The 20,737-nt window shown below is 39.8% G+C and overlaps 1 long non-coding RNA gene across 1 annotated transcript; it reads left to right on the forward strand.

The window, feature by feature from the left end:
* The first annotated feature begins 359 nt into the window (after positions 1-359).
* On the forward strand, positions 360-18,781 carry LOC132236907 (uncharacterized). Its single transcript, XR_009453405.1, has 4 exons — positions 360-781; positions 9,459-10,271; positions 11,877-12,018; positions 16,815-18,781. It is a non-coding gene; the product is annotated as an uncharacterized LOC132236907 (long non-coding RNA).
* The last annotated feature ends 1,956 nt before the right edge of the window (positions 18,782-20,737 follow it).

Raw genomic sequence — 20,737 nt, forward strand, 5'->3', positions numbered from 1 at the left:
AAAGATATAGATTACCCACGCAGGTTTCGGGCAAATTAATAAATGCCCTTTGGAGAAATGGGGGGGGGGCTGCTCTACACATATGATTGAGGGGTGCCCTAAATCTAGCTCTCCAACCCTCTCACTTAATGCTCTACTTAGACTAGGTGTGCTGTGTTTTAAGAAGCAAATCCCTGTTACAGAGACAGCTCTTTCAGACGGACAAGGATGTCATCATGCTTTAGCTAGGATGCCACATCCGGGTACCACAAAGATGTGAAAACGTACACTTCCCTTGGGAAAGGAAAGGAAGGCCAGGATTCCATAAAGAATGTGAAGTATGTTCTAAGGACCAAAAGCATCTCCTGAAGTCCCGCCCTTTTGTCCCAGGCTGCTTTCTTGGAACAGGTCTTTCAAGGTCCACTAGTGGCACATTCCTGCGAACCTGGGATCACTGCTGGTCTGGGAGTGCCTGCCGTCCCTTCTGGCAACAAATGAGTTCTCAAGTTCTTATACACCTCTGAGTCAAGCCTCAGGGCACTGTCGAGGTGCCAAGAACACCGAGTCTCCACAGCGGGGAAATTGCAGCCATTAACAAAACAAGATTAACTAGGAGGACAGGTGAGGTAACCTGTGCCTTTGTGCCAACCTGTCAACCCAGGCTGATGCTCTTGTATTAAAACGCCCTGCCTAGCAATAGCTCCGATGCCCTGTTAAACTGGTGAGAGCTGCTTGCTTGCTTAAATATTTTTCAGCCTCGAACAGGAAGTCTCCAGTGACTCAATTCAGAAGGAACACTGAGGTAAGATTACAGGGAAAGGGGACCAAATAGCTAAAGTCATAGAGTATTAAGATAGCCCTTTGGGAAGTCACAAGAGAGCAGAATAAACAAACAGGTGAGCCAGAGTGGATTTTTCCCCTGCTGGTGTGTTTCAGTGTAATTGAAAAAAACAGAGGCTTGTCTCTAGACACTGAGAACTAAAGACTGACCCCATGAGCCCACAGCGCTGAAATTTGCACAGGGGCCGGCTTGCCATTTAGTGAGCATCCTTCCCCACTGGCGCTTCTGCATAAGCCCTGTTGACCTCCCTCAGAGCCTTTCAAAATGAAAAGCTCTCTCCTAGTGATTGTGCCTGGACCTGGGCTCTTGGATAATTCCTTGGTCTGATCCTCCTTGGCAAACCCAAGGGACTGAGGAAGCCTGCCAGTTCATTTTGTTTCCACAATAGGACGCTTCCTCAAAGAGGAATATCTCAGGCTCCAGCACATTGTTTGGGATTTGAACTTTTGATTCTTAAGGAGAAATGATACATGGTGCCTTGCATCAAAGAAAGGTGATGAGTGGGGTGAGGGACCTAATCATGGGTAAAACCTTTGAAAAATTGACAGGTAATTCCATTGTAGGAAATGGGACGAAGGTCTGTAAAGCGAACATCTTAAGAAACTGGATTCAACAGCTCTGATGTAGCTAAGTGTATTGCTGAGTAATTCCAAGCATACTCAGCAGCTTAGCATCCTCTTGTGGACTCTCCCTTTATAAGACATTTCCTTAATAAACTGCAGCAGGTGCTCAGCTTCCTTAACCTGAGAAGGCTGAAAAAAATAGCATCACAACCAGAGAGAGCTGGGATAATTCTCTCTGCCCTGACCTCTATATGAGAAATGTTCCCTCAGCCTCACCCTTGTTTTGCATATTTCTTCATTCTAGTTTAATGTTCTTTGATTTCAAGGAATAGAGATCCTGTGAAACTAGATCTTCATAAAGGCAGGGAGAAGGTGAGGGAGGGTTGTTTAAGATATAGAACTCCCCCTAAACACAGCAAGGTCACATGCAGACTAGAGCTGGGACCCAGGAGTTCTCAGGAATGGGGTCACTTCTCTACCCTTTCTCCCCGTGCCACTGCATCTTATGGCTCTGCTTGTTTTTCACAACCCTTCCATTCTCCTCACTGCAGATCTCTCCTCAGATTCCTATGAGACAGTACTTGTAGAGGTTTTGTAAACTATATTGAGAAGTGCTTTACCTGGGTTGCCTCCCAGCTCTGTCATTTAACAGCTATGTGATCTTAGGAAAGTGATAACATCCCAAGACTTGATTTCCTTGTGCTATAATCAAGATAGCAATATGAGCTACCGGAAGGGATTAGCCCAGTGCTTGGCACACATACGCATTTCATAAGTGTTAGCTTCTGTTATTACTATTACTTATTATTGTTGGTGCTATTGCTGTCACTACTGTAGTTACTGCTTCCCTCTAACTGTAGCTTGCTCCTGGCTTTGGCTTCCCATGCACAACTGCACCTCACTTCCTCTGTGACCTTGCATTCTTTTCCCCCTAGAGAACCATTGTGGTGTTCCCAATCAACCTGACTTTGGTGCCTGCCTGGGTTCCATCACTGAAGCCAGGGATGGTGGCCTCACTATAGGAATGCAGTCACCTAAACCCTCAGCCTCAGAAGGTGAAAGGTGTTCCTAAGACACAAACCCAAAACATACCTATTACATTCTTCCATGAAATTTAAACAAAGCTATTTTCAACATCCCATTTTCCTATTAGAAGTCCAATGTATTCTGAATGCTGTCAGGAAACATTTTTAATTCTGAGGGTCTCCTATATCTGTTTTAATGCGAGGGTGGGATCCTCTCAGAGGTCGATGCTGGCCTGAAAATACCTGTAGGCCCCGAGGATGCATTGTCTACCCTCATCAAGTCCACACAGTTCAAATCAGTGGCCTGTTTCTGCTGGATGCTTTCATGTGAATGGTGTCAGACTCATCTACAGCATTGTTTCTTTTTAATACTGAAAAAAAGCAATGCCCTTTATTAATAGGCAGTCATAGTTCAACATCTTCTGTCTTTATACTTGTTTCTGATATGTGATCAGTTCTTGGCAGCTTCCACATTTTCTTCTCATTGATCATAAAGAGTGCCCTCACTTAGTATTATACTCAGAACCTAGCCACGTATGACATGTGCTTTAAGTGGCCTGTCCAGACACGTTGTAGCTGTAGTCACTCACACTATCTGTCACTCAGGTTATTCTTCATGGACATGAACACCTGGACCTGAGATCACAACAACTTAGAGTGTTTGAGTCGGTTCACACTGGAATCACAAGTACAGAGATGGCTAAGAGACTAGATACCCTTTAGTAGATAGTTGGTTCCAGGTAGAGCCCTAGCATTTTTTTTCAATATAGTAATATTCAAATGGTTTGAAATGATTTTGTATAAAATTTTAAATTAAGATAATTTATATACAGTAAAATTCACCCTTTTTAGTGTACAGTTCTCAGGTTTTGACAAACATATACAGTCATATAACTACCATCATAATCAAGATACAGAACAATTTCATCTCCCCAAAAAGTTCTACTATGCTTTATAGAATGCATCTCATTTTATTTTTAAATTGTTATTGTTGAAAGTATTACATATGTCCCCCTTTCTCTCCCATTGAGGCATCTCATTTTAAAACACACATCAGGTGAATGTGATGGGCAGCCATACTTGGGTATCACTAATATGGCCCAAAACCTTTTGCAAATGGAAAAGGTACATGACTCAAAACCAAGATCTATATCACTGATTCTCAGTTTTATCTTGTTTTTTAACACACAACCCTTATTCTAAAAGATCTTCTATATCATGATGGTTCTTCTAACCTATGAAATAAACAATAAAACAAAATAACCACAGTCGGAAACAAATAAATCTCAAATTAAAACGGAATTAAAGCAACCACAAAACATAACCCAGAAAATCCTTAAATTAGCCTAAATATAGTCAGAAGCAGTAGCAAAATAGGAAGGGTTGATTATACCTTATTCCTAGCATAGCATCCTACTGTTTTTGTCCTTTTTTTCTCTTTTTGCAAATACTTTATGTGTGCTACCCAGCGCTAAAATACACCCATGCTGAATCACCTCTCAGCAATACCCCACCACATAACCAACCTCTTTTCCTTTTACTTTCCCTCTGATCCAGACAATGGAAATGGGCAGACCTGGAGAAAGCACATATCATAAGTATCTCAGGGTGACTGGCAGGTAGACTTCATCTAATTATGCCTTTGTGGTTAGCCTACAAATGAAGTGGCCGAGCCTATTTCAGATGAACTTCTCAAAGGTAGAAGCCATTTTGCTTTGAGAAACACACAGCCTCACCCAAGGATGGACTAAGCAAGGCCAAGGAATTGTGAAATCTTACTTGCTTCTAAAGGGAAAAGTGCTGGAACTCCATGTGGGTGTGTCTGCTAGTACATGTGGTAGCACAGCATGTGGGAAAGATCTATGCTGGGGGTAAGAAGCAGTGACTGCTTGGTTCTGCATATGTCAGAAGCCAAAGTCAAGGATCATTGAAAACCCGAGGCATGAACTCAAAAGACAGAACGGTAAACAACAGTCATCCTTTCTAACAATGCGAACCTTTCATGAAGCCTAAAGTAATTTTCCATCCAGAGATTTTTTTTTTTTCATCTTATCCCTTGGCTCTTCTCAGGAAATGATGCCCTATGTGTGCCTCTCAATTCCCATAGGTGCTTAAGAGTTCCACAGGTCCTCAGGCCTGAATCCTAAGCAGTTTCCTTCCTTTTTTCCCCCTCTGGTCTATTTTGCTACCAGCATGTGACTGAAGGTTATGATGATCTTATAAAGCCCTGGTTGGAGTCCTTTCTGTAACTTTGAACACAGTGTAGCATTCATTGAAAAATTAACTTCCCAACTAGCAGCCTGGCTGTCTCTGAATTGTATAGTCTGGCATTTTAAGTCCCCAGAGGCTGGCACCAAACTACCAGGGTTCAAGTCCTGACTCCACTATTTTCCTACCATGTTATTGGGCAAGTTAATTAATCTCCTTTGGGGCTCAGTTTTCTCCTCTGACTATTGGGTGCAATAATTTGGCCTATCTCAAAGGGGCTTTGCCTGAAAATGAAAGCCCTGTAAGTAGCACAGAATGAAACGATTATCTTAAGGAAAGTTGGATTATTTTAGCCATCCTGACTCCCTTAAGAGAGACTATGTCTGAAGTATCTCTAGTTAGGGAAATGTAACTGAGCACCAGGAGTTACAGAGAACTTGTGGCTGATATTCAATATTTAACTTAAAAATCATCTTAGCAAGTTTCATCAAACTATTTAAAAATATATAAAAATGAGCAATCTGCCCAGAATTTTTAAGAAAGTCAGTGGCTGAAGAAATATTCTTCTGAATGCCCATGTGTTTTTGCCATTGTTCAACATACAATGCCACATCACCATTTCCAACATTCTTAACAAACCACGGGTAGATTTTAGAGTGCCTGAATCTAAATAGACCATTTTTATTCATTGTTCTTATTACCATTAACTGTGCCACACAAGACAAATGTGTTTTCCATGTGTGCTGACAGGGCACATGCATGCGAGCATTACGAGTGTTTTTAATTCCCCTGTAGTTTCTCAGTTTTCTATACATTATGTCTCAGGAATACTGAAAAGGCTACCTGTATAGAATGGAAAGCAACATTTCTCCACATTTACACTCTGCTCCTTCCTCAGAGTTGGTTTGAGAAGGGGAGAGTCAGTTGTGTTACCAAAGGCTGACATTTTCTGGCCAGGACATGTCTCCAGAAGCAGAATGGGAGATGGCTGTGGGAGATTAGCTCAGCATGCCCTTCTTTACCTGAGGTTTCTTCCACTGCAGTTTGCATACCAATCGCATAAACAGATGCATGAAAAGATTCAGAACTGTCCTGTAGTGGAAAGGACATAACTCTGGAGTTAGAGGGACCTGGGTTTGAATATCCCACTGCCACTGACTATCTGTTTGATTGTGAGTAAGAGTCTTAGCCACTTTAGCCCTGTCAAATAGCTTGCAGGACTACCATGAGACTTAAGCAGCAAATGTAAAGTACTAGCACATAGTAGGTGCTTGAAAAACTGAAGTGTTTATCATTATGAAATTTTAACACAGTCCACTAGCATCAAGCACCATTGCCTAGGCATCAAGGTTTTTAACGAGTGAAAAAACAGTTCCTGTGTCGTTAGGTTCTGCTCTAACACAAGGGTATGGCTAAGAGTGAAAGACTCCCAAGCCAGACCTCCATAAAAAGCTCAAAGCAGGGTTATGTACAGAGATTGCAACACATGAATAGATGGTGGCAAACATAGTATAAGTTAGAATTCAAGTGTATATTTACAATCCCCATATAGAATAATATTCCTTTCAGGAAGAGAGGGAACAATTTATTAACTAGATTGAGATGCCTTTAAAAAATCATTATTGCCTCTTAAAGGATTAGTTGCTTGGCTTTTTCCATTTTCACTTGACTTGTTCTCTGTATGTGATCAGACTACAAGCTAGTTGGAGCTAGTTTTCTGAGAGCTAATAAAATTTCCCACATCAACATGGAAAAGTTAATTAATCATAATAGCTGTTCAGGACATTGTGTACCCATCAAATGAGAGGACTTATTAGTACGAAGCCAAAGACCTATGTGTTTATAGTAACCTGGTGGCTGGTACACTTGCCTAACTATATTTCCAGTATAAATATCATCTGCAGTCCTTTAAACCGGCCAGAAATAAAGAAGAGACAGAACAAAGAAATGAATTGGTATTGTATTTAGATTCACATGCATCCAGTTGGTAGATGGATATAAGATCACTGTATTTTCAGGTGAAGAAATGAGTCTAAAATTATTACTGATGAATCCTGAGTATGTATGCAAAATATAATTCTATATGGTGTGTTTGATCTATTTTATCTGAAGGAAAGTCCAACATTATGTGATAGAATTATGCAATGTGGTACTGGACTTCACGAAGAGCTATAATTAATTAATTTGACACATGCGGGATCATCTAACTTTCAATACAGATATTTAGTGTGCCAAATAAAAGGCACATAGTCATTCTGACTCCACAAATGCTTATTTTGAGGAAGTTACAGAAGTAGGCGTTCAGCAGAATGAAGATGAACATGTCCCAGCTTCTAAAAGAGCCCTAATCATGTGCTGGGGGATAAGGTCACCACAGAAATGGCAAAGAAACAGAGGGAAGTGAAACTGGTGGAGGACATAAAAGCTTGCGTAATCACACTTTTTCAGAATGTATCAAAATCTCTCAAAGCTTGTACCATTTATTCAGCAATTTCATATGTGTAAAAATTTATAAGAATGGCTATGTAGCCCTGGCTGGTTTGCCTCAGTGGATAGAGCGTCAGCCTGCAGACTCAAGGGTCCCAGGTTCAATTCCAGTCAAGGGCATGTTCCTTGGTTGTGGGCACATCCCCAGTAGGGGGTATGCAGGAGGCAGCTGATCAATGTTTCTCTCTCATTGATGTTTCTCTCTCATTGATGTTTCTAACTCTCTATCTCTCTCCCTTCCTCTCTGTAAAAAAAATCAATAAAATATATTTAAAAAAAAAGAATGGCTATGTACAGATACCCACACACAAAGATAATTTTAAACATGTTTCATAGCAAAGACAAATTGGAAACAAATAGAATTTCTAACAATAGGGGATCAGTTAAATAAGTTTTGTCACATCCTAAAAAGGAATAGTACCCATGCTGGGAAAATATTTATTGACTTGGGGGAAATAGTTATGAAATATGTGAGTAAATAATGTGAGATATACAGCATAATATCAATTTTGTAACATATATATATAGACATAATAGGGAAAAATATGATTACATCATCCATGCCTCTGAGGTAGACTGTTTGACTAACTGGATGAAGATGATGTTAATGATGAACCATGCAGTGGTTCTCAACCTTCCTAATGCCGCGACCCTTTAATACAGTTTCTCATGTTGTGGTGACCCCCAACCATAAAATTATTTTCATTGCTACTTCATAACTGTAATTTTGCTACTGTTATGAATTGTAATGTAAATATCTGATATGCAGGATGTATTTAAAGGGATCGTGACCCACAGGTTGAGAACCACTGCAAAGGGATCCCATTTCCCCTTTTTGAGTCCATGAACCCTGAAAACCATGAACATAAATATCAGAAAGACTATATGTATTTTTCACAGACTCTAAATACATATATCAGTAAGTGTCACCTTCTTAGCTTCCAGGGTAAATAGGCAAATTAACATTCATAAATCATTTGCAAACATGAATAGCCCAATGTACTTCTGTTATCATTGCCTCATCAAAATTACTTTTTGTGCCATAGGAACAATGTTAAGTATTGTAAAGTTTAACTGAAAAATAAACAAGTTATTTAAATCTAGAACATTTGTTAGGAACACAAATAAAAAAACAACCAGGCTGAAAGAAGTGTCAAGATTGAGCCCAGCTCTTGTCAGAGAGATCTTTCACCTTGTTCAAAACTCAAGTCCCCGCTGATCTCTGGTGCAATAAAAAATGTACTGTACATCGTGAGACGGATCACCACAAACATTGTGTGTGGACTGTCATCCTGTGGCAGCGTGGAAGGCCACCTGTTCCCTGTGCAAAGGGCACAGACACAGGCTGGGACCTGAAACTGAGAAGAGGAAGGGGACTAAATAAGGACACTGTCCCAGACGAGTGTTGAGTCAGCCAGTGCAGGCTGCGACATCACAGTCCTTTTATTGCTCAAGCTTCCGGAGTCACTTGCTGAAAATTAGACATTAGAGTCAAACAGGGGTAGGTGAAGGAACGACACCACGAGTTAAATGACTATTACCCAAGTAACAATGATCTGAAGAGAACTGCTAGAGGATGGGACTATTTCTACACTGTTGTCTTAAGCTTTTAAAACCCAAAGACTTGGGTCCTGGTCCAACTTAGTCTTTTTTTTTTTTAATTGATTTCAGAAAGGAAGGGAGAGGGATATATAGAGAGAAACATCAATGATGAGAGAGAATCATTGATCAGCTGCCTCTTGCACATCCCCTATTGGGGATCAAGCCTGCAACTCGGGAATGAAACCATGACTCCTGGTTCATAGGTGGATGCTCAACCACTGAGCCATGCTGACTGGATGAACTCAGTCATTTTTTAGTTGTTCGAGTGTGTGCAAGTTTCTTCCCGCTCGAAATATGCCTCCTGATGCATAAAATTATGCTCATATCTACTTGTCGAGAAGGTTGTGAGGATTAGAAGAAATATTATATTTAAAATGTCTGGAGAAATGCCTGTTACACAATAAATGTTTAATAATAAGGTCCTTTCTACTTGCCCTCTTTTACTACCTTCTCTAGGTATAGTTCTATTTATTAGTTGCTTTAAAATAGTGAGAAAGTAGAAGAGGAGAACAAAGAGTGAGTTTAGTGAATTCAGACATTATAAAAATCTCCCAATAAAATGACAGGTTATTACATACTCCAGAGGTTTGATATTTATGTATAGGTGCCAGTCAATGCCGTGTGTGTGTGTGTGTGTGTGTGTGTGTGTGTGTGTGTACTCCTTTTTGAAGTACAAGAAATATTGCTAGCGGAATGTTTAACTGCATATATGCTGTACTGACTTTAGTGTATTCGTTTTTGTTTCGTTCATAGAATTAAAGAAATGAAACCTGGACACAAAATTTGTAGGTATTTTTCGAAAGGTCAAGAAAAACACAAGACCTGTTTTCAGCAGAACTATATAAGAATTAACTGAAGAGATGGTTACATTTTAGTTAATTTGCATGAAGCAAATGAGAGAGGGGTGCTAGAGAGAAATTGTGACTTCAGGGTGTGGTCCTGTATCTGGACATCTACATTATAAATTTGTTCACTTAACAAATTTTTACTGGGAACCTTCCCTGTGCCAGGATTGTGCTAGAGACATGGATTTTTCCCAAGCCACCAACTGCACAAAGCCTCCCACAAGAGCTGCAAGAACCCAGTCATTTTCTAACTGCTTTCCTGTGATTTCCAATGAAGTGTCAGCACTTGGGGCTACTCTGACGCTTCACGCCCAACCTGAAGTTCCAGAATATAATGCTTCACAGCTGGTGATGATCAGGAACTAGAAGGAACAACTAAAGGTTTAGCTACTTTTACAAGCAGTGAAGACTATGAAGCATGAAGCAAAACAGCAAACCGGTGGCTGGTCCCAGGAAAGCCACTTAAAGTAAAGTGTACCCAGTTTGAGAGGTGGTTAATCTCCAATTGCTGCAAAATTTGTTCCCATGCTGCCTGTCCCTGATCTGAAAGCTCATGCAAGGTACAGCTGCTCCATGTTACCAGTGGGAGAGCTCAAAGCAAAATAAGATAGTTCTACACAAAACTTGTCAGTGTTGTGAGGAAAACCACTTTGCAACTGTCAAGAAGTGTTATAATTACACCTATTTTTCTGCAACTAGAACTTGTCAGCATAATAGCCAGGTAAATCACAGTTCTCAACACTTTCAAGGAGGGAAAATAATCCTGGCCTATTTTTCCAGGTCCTTTGGTAATGAGTCTTGTTAGTTCTTTGGTTTGGGGAGCATTTCTCACCCTCCCCATCTTCCTTTTAAAGCATTATGTTGTAGAGTTTTAGCTCAAAGAAAACAACTGCTATAATTTAAGATGTAATATTCATAAAAACAATCCTTCCAATCTTGTTACTCTTTTAGAAACTTTTTGAGAGGAAAAATAAGCAAAGAGAAGAAAATTTTTAAAAATTTACTCATAATCACTTCACGTAGAGACATTATTAAAATTTCAGGGTGTCTCCTCTGGTTCTATGCATGTACAAATAGAAAGCTATATATTTCCTTTAACTAAAATGAGATCATACTCTTCATGTCATTCAATGTTCTTTTACATCATGTTTAATGACAGCATAGTACTCCACTATATTATGATTTATTTAACAAATGAAGACATATATTATGGCTTCAGGATAAATAATGCCTTTAGAGCACACTTTCCCCTGTGTTGGAGGCACTTTCCCAAGGAGTAAATATCATTTTAGACATGGTCTGTTCTTAGTTATAAAGCAGAAGTAGATATACAAGAAGCCATACAGCGTGTTGATCAAATAGGAAGCTATTTAGAAAACAGTGGGAATCTGAGTATACATTAATATAAAAATGGTCAAGTAAATTATAATACACTCATTAGAGGGACTATTATTCAGCTTTTTAGAGTGAATGTGTAAGCTTTATATTAACTGATTTGGGAAGACATCTATGGCATACATGTATATGAAAAAACAAGGTTGCAGAGTAATGTATAGAGGATAATGCTATTTTTGCTTTAAAAATATGTGGGGGGTAGATGGGGAGAGATAAAGTAGGGAACTTATATGCATATATGCATAACCCACAGACACAGATAATAGTGTGGTGAAGGCCTGGAGAGGCGGGCACGTGGAAAGGGTCAATGGGGAAAATAGGGGACAACCATAATATATTCAACAATAAAGATAAATTTTTAAAAAGTCATTATAAAAATAAGAGGAATCCTGTATATCTGCCCATATGTTTGAATGTGCTTGTATGAGCATAAAAATAGGTGTGGAAGACTACCTACCTAACAACATTGATTATTTTGGATAGATGGAATGGGGCTGAGACGGAGAGACAATTAACCCATATACAACATCTTTTTACAATAAGCAGGTACTGGCTTGGTAATTGTAAAGTAAAAATTAAGAAAAAAGTTGTAAGGTGGCCAGGACTGAGAACATATTCTTGAAGCCACTTACTGTAACATTAGTATTTATTCACGGAGTACTTACTATTTGCAAGGATGAGAATACAATATTAGACTTACAACCTGCTAAAGGGCCAATAATCTAATTGAGGAGATAAGACCTACTCCCATGAAAGGATAGGTATTTTTATGCTGAGAATAGAGTTAGCTAATTTACATTTATTTTTTAAATAAGTGGAATGGAAGTGGAGTCATGAGTACAGTTGGAATGTGACATTCATCTCCAACTCTGCTACTTACTGGCCATATGAACTTGGACAAGTTCCTTAACATGTTAATCCCATCTCTCAGGTCCTTCGCCTCTGGCATTCGGAAAGAAAACAACTGGATGCAAAGCTAGTAAGATTGTCCACTGGCTTGACAAGCATGTCTCCCTCCCCCACTGCAGAGCTTGGGAACATGAAGCTGCTCCTCCAGGCCTTTTTCTTTGAAGGTGAGTCCTCTCCATGGTCATCTGGAGACCCCTTAGAACAAATCATTTACAACAGCCAGTTCAGAATTCAAAGGTCATAACATAAAACCAGACAACTTTTGCTCCTGGTGCTAAGTTGCAAACCATCTGTCTCTAGTCTTTAGTGAGTGCCTTTGGGAAGCATCAGAACAAAAGTTATCATCCAAAAATTCCTATTCTAAGCTTCTCTTAGTCTGGGCTTAAAAGCCATAGGCAATTCTATATAGGTAGCATGCCAATGCCATCTTACTGCCAATATCTCCTGTGTAGTGGTTGAGGAAAGGGGTCAAGGAAGAGCCAGAATAGCCAAAGGATTACACATTAATTTAAAAATGGTCAAGGAAGGAGAAGAATTCAAAGATAGGCACTTGCCATAATCCATGTTGCTGACAGCGTCAGCAAAAAAATAACCATTGGTTCTCATCCAGGGAATTCCCCATCCAACTGCTGAATGCGTGTCACGGGTCCAAAGAGCACACAGAGCCTATACCTGGTCAGTCCAAGTTCCCATCCATCCTGCAGTGGGTGACAGGATGCACTTCATGGGTCTCCTGTCCATGGGCCTCCCAATTTAGAGGGAATGTTAGAAAGAAAATGACATGCATTCCTTCTATGTCAACTGATCTATTTAACAGTATTGCACTTTTTTAAAAATGAAAAGACTAAATATTGAAGCTTAGACTGTCTTATGGGCCCCTGTCCTGCTACTTTCCCTTCATCCCCAGCTTTTAATTGTATCCATGCTAGATGCTAGGCAAGGAAGATAACAAAGGCACAGTCCTTTGGGAACTGACAAAACTATCTCAACATGAGTGAGCAATGAAAAATAAGATATATTGAACACAAGGGCTGAGTAAGTGCATTTTAGGGATAGAGGTGAGAGCTGCACACACTGTGTGGGAAGACTGAAGCAAGCTGTCAATCAAAATCTCAAGATTATTTAGCAGGAGGAGAGAGAAAGAGGGGGCAATCACTTAGTGAGTTGAACATGAGGGGAATACCTTGCAGTTTTAGAGAAAGTTGAGAGGTGGAGTGAGTGGGCAGCCTGCATTTCTTCTGCACCCACCCATCACACTATCTCCTTGTCTGCTAAAATTTTTTATTTCACCATCTAGCATTCATGCTCCAAATTAAGCAAACCTAAAATGCATCTGATTTCACATAAGTAGACTATGTTCAGCAGGCAGATGCCCTTGCATAGGAATGGTTTTTAAGGAACTAAAACCTGAGGAAACTTGATTATCTAATCAGTCTACTGATGTTCTCTTAAGCTAGCCTGTACTTTCTGTTCAAATAGTACCCAGGGAAGAAAATGTATTTCTGTGAAAGGAGCAATCCCCTGAGAATCTAGAGACTGGCACCCTAGTTCCTAGTTTGTGACTCAGAAACTCTGAGCCTTGGAGAAAGTCTTCCACTGTATTTGTCCCTTAGATTCCCCACTGAGATTCTAAAAATGGGGGGGGGGTGACTAAGTCACCTGTAAGTTCCCTTTCTACTCCAGAATTCTGTGTTTTGCCAAATATCATTCGATGAGGAGTCATATTTTAATAGCGTGTCTCCAATGATTCAGCATGTATTTATTACACATTTACTTGCTGGTGAGCTCGCTTGGCTTAAAAATAAACCCAGGTGGTTGGTAAAAGTGCTTTGCATTCTTGGAAGCATGCAATGCACTGGAGAATCATAACCATTTCATAAACATGCTGTGACTACGCTTTTACTTAATCTACAGGCCATACAAACTCCCAGGGAGGCAACTCAGTGCAGTGGCGGCTTCAGAGTGACAGGGACTTCTCATAACAAACTGACTCAGTGATTATCGATGTGAACTGTGGCAAGACACTTAATTTCTCTTAGTCTTCATTTTCTCATCCATGACTTGTTGACAATGCCGCCCAACTTGAAGGGCTCTGGTGAGGAGGAACCCTGCTTTTCCATAGGGCACTGGAGCAGATGTACCTATAGGAATATATGAAGCTTTGGGCTCAGACAGGCCAGGTTCAAGGACTGGTTTCATGGTTTCCTAGATATGCTACTATTTGAAAGCATCTGGCCAAAGGCTACCACTGGAACCTCTTTGCCATCCCTGAGGAAGAACAGATATCTGCATTCTTTGCCCGACCAATACTACCCACACCAAGGAGAAGCTAATTCCCCAAATGCAATAGAGCTGCTAACGGGGAAAAGGATAGTCCTGGGTGATCAATGTCAGCACAGATCCACTATAGAGTCAGACAGATGTGTTTTCACATCAAGCCCTGCTATTTGCTGTGCAAACTACCTGACTCTCCCAAGTTGTAAGATGGGGATAATAGTAGACCCAACTCTACAGGGCTGCTTTGAAGTATACATACAGTAATGTTTATGAAGTGCCTGGCACCATGCCTGGCACACTTTCCATACTCAGACCACCCTTTGTTATTTTAATTGCACCTGTGTTAAGCTTTTCTGGATTAGCTCCCTGTATATTTACTTCTTGTATGTTTCTTACATCCATGCATATTAGTGTTCTATATTAATGTGCTTCCAGAAGGAAAAGATCATGCCTCCCTTAAACAGTACCATTTGCTTTTAATTGATGACTGACAATGATGATAGTAACAGGGAGTCATGCCCTAGTGATTAGCTCTAAATACTATTTTGAGATTATGTTTTATATCTGCATAATATGGTATTTATAAACAGTCTATGTTCATGGTTACACTTATGCTCCCATTTTTTCCCCACGATCATGCCGAGGGGCCTTGATGACACATAGGCCGCGTTGTCCACACAAGGCTTTTGACTACAGAATGGTTGGCACAGCCTTACCTTCCTAAATAGTTTGCTGATTCACTTGCTCCATTTTTAAATATCAGCAGATTGCCATTGGTAACATCTGCTATTTATTTGGTTTGACTCATAGCTGGCAGTAGACTTCCATCTACAGCAACCAGTAAGATATGATCAGTGTGAGGTTAACACTACCCAGACCAATTTGTAGTAATGAGTAGCTTTGTCTATTTTTTTTGTTTTGTCTTCCCCGAAGGTATCATTATATATCATGTGTTAGAAACATAGCTGCCAGAAGTTTAGCATAAACCTGGGGAGACTGCATCTAACTTCATTCAAGTGAAAGTTGTATGATCTTTATACTAATAGCATATCAACTCTCAAATTGCATTGGCCTATCAAATTGCATATGTAAAGGCCTTCTACATTTCTCTTAGGGTCTCCTCCAACCTTTATTCCAGTATAGATCAGTCTTGAAAGAGCTGAAAAATTATTCTTTCTTGCTGCCTAGTACTAGGTTTTGAAAAGTCCTCTCAAATAGCATTAAAAGAAATCATGATTATGTGATTGCCACAACTTTATTAAGACACATTAATTATGCTTTCTGGTTTAATTCACATTGAATTACATTATCCCAGATAAACTCACTACGAGTTTTGTTCTTTTGTTTTTGTGATGCTCTGTTGAGATTGGGAACAGTGGCCTCAGACTCTGGTAGTAGCCCTATTTGCTAAATCCCCAGTCAACATTTGAAGTCAAAATTAATGTCCATACATTTTCACCAATTTGTGGTCTACCAAAGCAAAGGCAGGAGAATACCATCCGCCCCCTGGTGCTTCTTGCCTGTAATTGCAGCAGGTGATTCAGAAGAGGAATCTTCTGGGCGGAATAGAGGCATAAGTCTACTGCTAATGGCACATGGGAAAGCCACAGCATTTGATGACTTCACAGATCAGCTAGGCACTAACTATGTAAGTATAAGGTAAATTCATAGAGAAGAGCACTCAACTCAGTAACAGTAGGCTCTGTTGAGGAGAATGGCAGAGACTCTGAACACTGGGTCTTGATGCCCTCCTTGGCCTCTCATGGGGGAGCCCGCTGGGGTGCTGCCTTAGCCACGCTGGCCATTGCTCATTCTCTTAACTCTGCCAGGTTCCTTCTGCCTCAGTACATTTGACAACCGTGCTGCTCTCCCTGCCTAAAAAGCTCTCCAACCTCCTTCACCCACTAAACCCTAACCCTCCTTGAAAATTTATCTGAAAGGACACCTTTGCAGGGAAGATTAAAGAGGACTCCACTAAATCTCACACCACCTGGTTTTTCTCCTTCATAGCATTCATTACTATGTAATTAAATAATTAATCACTTAAATTGTTGTTTAATGAGTGTGTCATCTGCTCAAATGCAACCCCTCCAAGGGTCTTATTTACTTGTGTTTGAATTTCAAATTTTTTTGTACATAGTAGGTGTAGGTGCCTACTAATTTTTTTAAAAAAAAATAAACATATTCTGCATAGAAAACTCAACTTTCTCAAGTTTGATAACCCCTCTTTTAGGTTTTGCAGGTAAGCCAGAGCTAGGTTTATTATAGAGTACAGTTTCAAAGATACCCAGGACGAGAAGAGAGAAGGCAGGGAGGACTGGGCCAAATGGGGCCAATTTTCATCCTGTTTCACCTAGGAGTAGTTGTATGCTAATCTAATTAAATGCCAAACAAGCTAGTAGAGACTTTTCTCTTTCCACAAACCTCTCTAACTGTAGAAAGGGTAAGAATTCTTTTCAAACCCTGCTACATTTTACCATTTCCCTGTCCTACTCACCTACCCTCCAAGACTCCGACAGTTTCTATGGTGGTACCTGAACAGAATCTTAGGTACTGAGTCAATGCCCTTTGCTTTGTATGTCAGCAACAATGCTTCTCATTACTGGGCATAAGGGACTCTGTGGCTATTTTCCTGATAGTCTAATACTGGAAATAAGCAATGCTTTTTATTTTCCTTTTGCAGATGGAGGAGGAAACGAGCACAGGCAAATCTGGAACCTTGACCGCAATCATACAGAGCCTCAGTGGCAGGCAAGACTGGGCCACCTAGGCAGTTTCCAAAGCCTTCAACGAATCACAGATCCTGTTTTTTCCCCCATTGGCTAAAAGTATAATAAGTGCAGGTTACAGCCTGACCACCATCTGAGATAATCCTGTAATGGTTAGTAAGGGAAAGGAGAGAAAGTCCAGATGCTGCCCTTTTTTCTCCTGCTTAGAGTGAGTTGCATGCTAACTTGAAAGCAGTTTTAAAGGTAGACTGGAAAGTGCTTTCTCTTTAGGAGGCAACCCATTTAAGAAAATCAGTAGGACACAGGCAACACGGCTACAATGGGACATGGTTGAAGAAGGGGGAGGGGCACAGCACATGGGTAGTTATTATTATTCTACCTACCTGATAGGGAAGACTCCAAAAGCAACAGCCACACACAAGTCTATTGTCTTAAGAGCATATTGATTTTTTTTTATTCATTTAATTCTCAACAAATATTTACTGAAAATTGGCAGTATACTAAGCTTTGGGATACGACAAAACAAATTGAAACCCCTGGTCTTTTAAACTTCTCATTTCAAGACAGAGGCAGATAGGGGATGGAGACAGAGAGATAATATACAAATAAATAAACAAACAAAGTATCATTTCAAACACTATCAAGCATTACTATCATGATAAACCATGGCAATTTAACAGCAAGTGACTGGAGGTGGGGGGTTAGTTTAGGCCTGTGCTGTCACTAGTCACATGTGGCTCTTGAGCAATTTAAGTGTGGCTAGTCCAAATTTAGATGTCCTGTAAGAGATGTGTTCAATTTTCAAAGGTTAGTATGAGAAAAAGAATGCAAAATGTTTCATGAATATCTTTATACTGATTGCCTATTGAAATGACAATATTTCAGATATAATAGGTTAAATAGATATATTATTAAAATTAATTTCACCTCTTGAAAAAATTTTAATGTGGCTACTAAAGAATTTACAATCGCATATATGACCCACATTTGTCTCTCCTAATATGTCTACCCAGCACTGTTTAGACAGAGTGGGTAAGTAAGGCTGACCGAGGAGGTGATAATACACTTAGGACAGGGCTGGCCATGTGAAGGTCTGGGGGCAAAGTGGTTCAGGCGAGGGGACAATAATTGCAGAGAGCCTGAGGTGGGACCCAGCTTGGTGAGTTGGAAAAGACAGAAAGCCAGTGTGCCTGAAGAGAAGGCCAGGAGAGGGAGTGGTAGAGAGAGCTAGGCCCCTGAGAAAGATTCTTGCTCATGGAGGGCCTTGTAGCCTAGAGGAAGAAGTTAGGATTTTATATAAATACAAATTTTCTATAAATTATTGTAGCAGACTTGTTTCTGTGCAATTTTCCAGGCACTGTTCCAAAATATTCAGTATAGAACCCTGGCTAAAAAAAAAATGTAAAGAATCCTACTCAGCTCAGAATATCTTCATGCTAATGGAGGCTTATGAGATATGCATTTATTTTCATATAATAGTTATAATGTTTTCATATGGGTGCTTTTTTATAGGAAGATGAACACAGGTGGACAGAATGTACTCAAATAAATTGAATGAATATCTGTCTCATCTTCCTCTACTTTACTCTTCTCAAGCTCAAACTCTGCGTGTATGTGTAATAAAGGGAAGGCAAACAAACCCAAGTTCACCCAGAAAGTACGGAGTGCAGGTTGAGAAATATATACTGAAGTTTTCCCTTCTTTACACACCAGTGTGTGTCCACTATATATGTTTTTCTCCTGGGCGACTCCCAGGAAGAGGAAAGTAAACTGAATATGTTTTTCCTTCCTACCCTGGGGGAGTGCTTATAAAAAAAAAAAAAAAACAGAAGAAGTGAATCATCAAATGGCCAAATGTTTCTGATATATTTTAGAGTTTATATAATAAATGTATTGCCATAAGAGCAAAATTTTGAGTTTCTCAAGTGAATTGGAAACACTTCCGTTCCCAAATATGAAAGGAAAACTGACACCCATAATTATCAGGCAACTTTCTCATACACAATAAAATACAAAGTAGACTATGCCCTAAAGAGGGACATGTGATCACTAAATTAAAAAGTAATGAATCCAAGTGTTCGGATTACCCAGGATACTGTCAAGATGGATGAGTAGTAAAAATATGCTAAACCCTGTCAGCCATGATCATCAAAAGTAGAGCAGGGTTCTTGCTGGACCCAGCCACTGGAAACGAGTGTATAGGTGAGAAAACTTGGTTCTAAGGCACAAATAGGGCCCAAATGAGCTCACCAGGTGTACTCCTTTGAATAAGTTTTATGAAACTCACAATTTAGTCAAGTTGAAGTTCATGGTGAATAAGGTACTTTGCCAAGGCCAAATGGTAAACTACTAGAGGAGCAGATATCTGAGCCCAGGTCTGTGTTTCTTCTCTGTCCTGCTGCACATGGACATATTTTATGAATCAATGTAAGAGCAGAATACTTTCAACAACATTAAGGCTGTGAAAGTACTAATAAAATTTGCCAAATAAAAAATTATCTGTTTGTTACACTGTATTATTCATTATTGTTATTGATCTAAATTGTATTAATTATAGTTATGAAGACATAAATATTTAATAGTAGAAAATGCAGTAAGGAGCAAGCATCTGTAACAAGAATTCCATCAAGCTTACAGCAAGAAAACAAACAAACAAACAAAAAACATGTGTTTGGCTTTGGTTTCCTTTCTCAGCATGCCAACCCTAAACTGTATTTGTAGACATCTTCACTTCACACTCAATATGAATGTATAAAATTTGGTTTATTAACTTCTTTCCCAAACCAGCTCATCTTTTAAGATATCTGAAGAGAAGGCAGTTTCAGGTTTGTTTAAATCAGTGGCTCAATAACATCTTCAAAAAATCAGGAAACATAGGTATTTGCTTTGTTCACAGATGAGCTCCTCTTATCACAGCAAAATGGTGGCATGGTAGTTCCAAGTGTCACGTGGAGAAGAAGAGATCATCTCTTCCTGTGTTTCCCTTTTTCAAAAACAAAAGGCATTTCCCAGAAGGCCCCTGGAGGACTTCCTTCACATCCCATTGGCTAGAAATGGCATAATTCAAAAGCAGAGTTATCCCCTTTAGTGGTTTCCAGAGGAGATGGGGCTTCCTCTGCTGGAGGCTGTGGCTAGAGAGAGGAGGGTGGACAATGGAACAAATCAGGATCTAGTTAGGAAGGAAGGGCAGGGACAGAACTCATGGAGGAGTGACTACCAGAGGTGTGTATGCATCTCCTGCCTGAGCTGTCACTGTAGACTCCAAACTGTGCCCCAGGCCTTAGGGTATCTCCATGACAATCTGTTTCATAGATCCTTTTCAGATTGGTAAAATACAACATTGGTGGTTTTCTATTGTCACAGAACTCAATGTCAGCTTCTCATCTAGCCTCAAGACTCTCTACAATTCACTCCAAATTTTCCTACTGCTAGGCAATATTCCTATGCAAGACTTTTTCTGTTTAGGGTGCATTTTCCTTACCTCTCTGGCACTATATCTCATGTATCCCTTCCATCATGTCACCAAAGTGATACTCCTAAAAACAAATTTTTTATAGGATAAAGTTTAAGTTTCATAGCATGGAATATATTGCCTTTCACAAATTAGTCACTACGTATATTCCCAGACAGTTTTTCTATTAATCCCCATTCCTCCCACACTGAAACCACATAGAAGGTTCTCACCCTTTACAAGCACATTTTGCTCTTTTATGTCTTCATGCCTTGTTATATGTTTTGCTCACTACCTGAAATATTTTTCTCATCTTTTTCCAGCTAGTAAAATTCCAGTTATCCCTAGATAGACACTTTTCGAAAGAGGACATACAGAAGGCCGAAAGACATATGAAAACCTGCTCAAAGTCACTCATTATACGAG

The sequence above is a fragment of the Myotis daubentonii genome, chromosome 6 (genome assembly GCF_963259705.1).
Source record: "Myotis daubentonii chromosome 6, mMyoDau2.1, whole genome shotgun sequence".
Taxonomy (NCBI): domain Eukaryota; kingdom Metazoa; phylum Chordata; class Mammalia; order Chiroptera; family Vespertilionidae; genus Myotis; species Myotis daubentonii.